Below are 4,425 nucleotides of genomic sequence, written 5' to 3' on the forward strand. Positions count from 1 at the left end.
CATGCACTCTGGCACAAGCAGGTGCAATGAGGTTGTGATCACATAGTTGACAAATAATATTAGTGCTGCAACAAAACTAGGCATATAGCTCCAACAATGCCTGTTTCACATAAGCATATTTTTGCAGCTTTTTCCCACAGCTTCATATTTTCAATTCACACGCATTAATTGCTGTTGCTATGGTTCTTACATTTCGGACCACTTTGAGGAAGCCTTAGTTACTGTTGGCATACTTATTTATATTGCTACAGGAAAAGCTAACAGCTGCAGTAAATATATCAACAAAGAATGGACAAGAATGTTAATGTAATATCCGATCTCAGCCGCATTATTAGTTGCTTATCTCCACTTCATAAGCAATGTCACGGAGCAGTCAAATGCATGAAAGTCCCAGGGTCCCATTTTCTGCACTTGTGAACATGTGTGAAATCATAAATAAAATTACACCAAGTGAAACAGGCTTAGTAAATAGGGCAGGTTCCTTCCAAAAAAGCGCAGAAAGGGGAACGCGACAAATATGACTTCTGTAACCAAAGAGCTACGTTCACATCTTATAACAGACATGCTTGCTGCCTAGATATTGTTGCGCTATAACAGACACTGCAATTCAAGACACATAATTTACCCTGCGTAGCAGTGCTGGCACTGCGGCCAAACGAATAAGGAATACAAAATTCAGAAGCATGAATTCCTAATAACAATTATTAAACACTTTCATTCTTTATGTGTATTTCAAGACTAGACTAACAGCTATCCTTCAACTCCTGTTTCAGCATCCCATAAATGATACATAAATTGTAAGACTGCCTTGGACATGAATATAACTTATATGGCTCCGAAGTGAATCCACTGTTAGCTTAAAGAAGCACAACTAAATTCTAGAAACACAAATGGCGCTGCTCTCATTTTTGGCACAAACATGAAAAGGCCCATGATGACAATAATAGAAAAAAATACTTCTAATTCAACAAAAGGCCGTGAAGTAATAGGAAGGTGCTTAGGACAATCAAAAAATTGCAGATCCAGTCACTAGAGCGCTTTAGGTTCCGGAACGCAAGCCCCACCCAAGCACTGGGGGTCTCAATACCATCGTTGACACTTCGCACTCTTTTGTGCTTGCTTTGGGTTCTTTTGCATGCATGGCGGCTTGCGTGCCCCAGCGATTCAGTGAAGCTTGCGTCCGATAACATGTAACTATCTATTCTCTATTTTTAAATTAAAATTAAATACTGGGGTTTTACGTGCCAAAACCACTTTCTGATTATGAGGCACGCCGTAGTGGAGGACTCCGGAAATTTCGACCACCTGGGGTTCTTTAACGTGCGCCTAAATCTAAGCACACGGGTGTTTTCGCATTTCGCCCCCATCGAAATGCGGCCGCCGTGGCCGGGATTCGATCCCGCGACCTCGTGCTCAGCAGCCTAACACCATAGCCACTGAGCAACCGCGGCGGGTTATTCTCTATTTTTCTCTAACACTAATGTTATCAGGTAAATACAGAATGAGTACACATATATTTCTTTCCGTGATAGGCTTTACATATACGGCAGAATTAGTAACACATAGCTAGAATGCAATTCGCGGATATTCTTGAGCTGACCATCTCACAGAAATTGACTCGCAGCAGCACAACATGGTAAAGGGCAAGTGATAGTGACAGCTTAATTTTTACAGCACTAGACAAATTTAGAGGTTCAACTCTCAACTGCACCTCCCGCTAGCAGTTACAATCACACAAACTGTGCAATGTAATCGCGACTTGTTGGTTACTTAACATCTTTATACAAGGATCAGTGGACAATAATATCTGCATTGGAACCTACCTAGTACGACGATGGTAGGAGTTGAAGGTAGCTGACCAAGCCCCCCCACAAGACTGGTGCCCTCCTGGATGAACAAAAGGATCCCGTGTACACAAACTATACACACTGAAGTAATCCCACATGCAACTGCTGTCCTTACAAAATCTCAACCATTAGAGGTGCCATTCTACACAGCTCACTTTTAAAGATGAGGTCTCCCTTGACAGGTTCAGACAAATTTGAGATGTGTGGAGTCTGGGTGTCTAATCACTTGCGTCTGATAAATTAGACAAATCGATGTGTTCTATTTCACATAAAAAAAGAGTCAGTATGAAGCTTGGAACAAAAAAGAGCACACCAGGTTAGGGCAGAGTTGCGTACAGAGCAGTAGTCTTGCATAAATAGGAAAAACAAGAATAAGCTGAAATGAAACCCAGATCTACTTGTTAGAGCTATGCTCGCTTAAAGTGGGGTAATGCTTGACTACTCAACAAAAATGTAAGCAGATTCCAAAGTAGTGCAGTAAAAGGAATTTAAAGGGCTACTTGACAGATTGAGATCACGGTACAGAAACATTCATTTTCACGCTTCTCAACAGCAAAAACCCCGCAGGGGCGTCTGCGCAAGCAGGCGTTTGGTGTGTTGCGCCACCACGTACCCGAGCACACGAGGGTTGGACCCTCCCGCGTGTAGCCGTGCGCGGCTTAGCCGTGTCTGGGGAAAAGGGGATCCTGGGGGTTGAGCCGAAGCTGGGTGTTTGGACCTTTAAGGCCCCCCGGCGGAGGCAACACACCTCTTTGGCCTCTGCTTCACATAGAGGGCACCCCCGGACTGACCCACCCGGGGGAAATCGGCAGTTGCCTCTTCCTGTCCCCCTCTCCACTCTTCGTCTTTCTCTCTCACTTTGAATCTTTCCTGTCTTCTACTCACTTCAGTTTACTTTTCATTTTCCAGGCAGCAAGGGTTAACCGTGTGTATCTACCCAACCTTGGGTACATATATTAGGTTATAGCGGCGTTGTATAGCTGACGTATACAGGTATGTTCCTAGCCTCGTAGCGTCCCCTTGTTGGGCTCGGTGGTGGGTGACTACCATCGCCGCTGAATATTCCAAGAATACATGGCAAATGCATTCCCCCCCCCCCCCCCCCTTGCAGATCGTCCTATCAAAAGACGGCGCACCGAAGCAATTTTTTATTTCACTTTGAAAACCAACGCAGAAACGTTCCCACGCTACCATGTGATCCACAGTGAAGGATCTCTGCCAATGAGAAAACTATCGCCATTCCTAATAGCAAAATGCCTAGCAGAAAAAATCGGAAAGCAATACAAAGCTTCAAAGATGTCAAGCGGGGACCTCCTCCTTGAACTTAAAACCAAAGACCAAGTTGCAAAGCTCGCTGATCTAACCAGTGTCGGTAACATCAAAGTCACAATCTCAGCACACCGTTCTCTCAACACAAGCAGAGGTGTAATATCAGAAGAAGATTTCTTAAACCTAAACGATGAAGAACTCCTGGAAGGTTTCCAAGAACAAAATGTAATCAAAGTTCAAAGAATAACTCTTCGAAGAAATGACGAACAAATCCCGACCAAACACGTTATACTTACCTTTGGTACCAGTATTGTACCTACTACACTTGATGCAGGCTATCTTAAGATCAACGTAAGACCGTATATCCCAAACCCGAGGCGGTGTTTCAAGTGCCAGAGATTCGGACATGCATCGAAATCATGCAGAGGTAAATCGACATGTGCAAAGTGTAGTGCCAATGACCATCAGTCGGAAAACTGTAATGCTGCTCCACACAGTACAAACTGCAAAGGAGATCATCCAGCATATTCACGATCTTGCCCTTGCTGGAAGAAAGAGAAAGAGATAATTGCACTTACAGTGAAAGACAAGATTTCCTTCTATGAAGCAAGAAATAAACTAGCACACTTACCTCAAACAACCTACGCCAGTGCGGTGCGACAAGGGACAGCACCGCAGTGGTCTCAGGAGACTACAGGGACCGCAGTCAGTGGCCCAGTAGTAACTCCATCCGTCCCCTTGGTGGCAGCAGCCAGTCCTGCTCCATCATCATCGTCATCACAGACTGGCCTGCAGACCCCGGTTCCACAGGGCCCCAGGCTAAATCGAACTCCCAGGCCTGAGACGCGCGTCTCAGCGCCTGGTTCTCGATCATCCAGCGCCTCGGAGGAGGTTATGCATGTCGTTACCAAAACTCCGGCGTCATCGACGCCAAAACATCAGCGCTCTCTGGAGCGCACTAAGAAAGACAAGCTCACAATAACTACGCGAACAAAAGGACCGGTAACCTGAACGGTTACCGTTCTTCCAATCGCACATTCCCACCAACAAATGTCACCTACAGTTACTTAGTACATATATGTAAATTACCATTCTCAATTCTGCCACTATGTCTTTTATCGTGCATTGGAATTGTAGAGGACTGATTCGCAATTTAGGTGACATTAAGGACATAACAAATAACTTTTCGCCAATCGCATTTTACCTACAGGAAACAAACTTAGGCCCTAAACACAGTCAATTCCTTAGAGGTTTCACCGTTGTCCGAAAGGACCGCGTATGTTCCAACCGGTTGTCAGGTGGAGTGGCT

The sequence above is a fragment of the Dermacentor andersoni genome, chromosome 1, assembly GCF_023375885.2.
Source record: "Dermacentor andersoni chromosome 1, qqDerAnde1_hic_scaffold, whole genome shotgun sequence".
Taxonomy (NCBI): Eukaryota; Metazoa; Arthropoda; class Arachnida; order Ixodida; family Ixodidae; genus Dermacentor; species Dermacentor andersoni.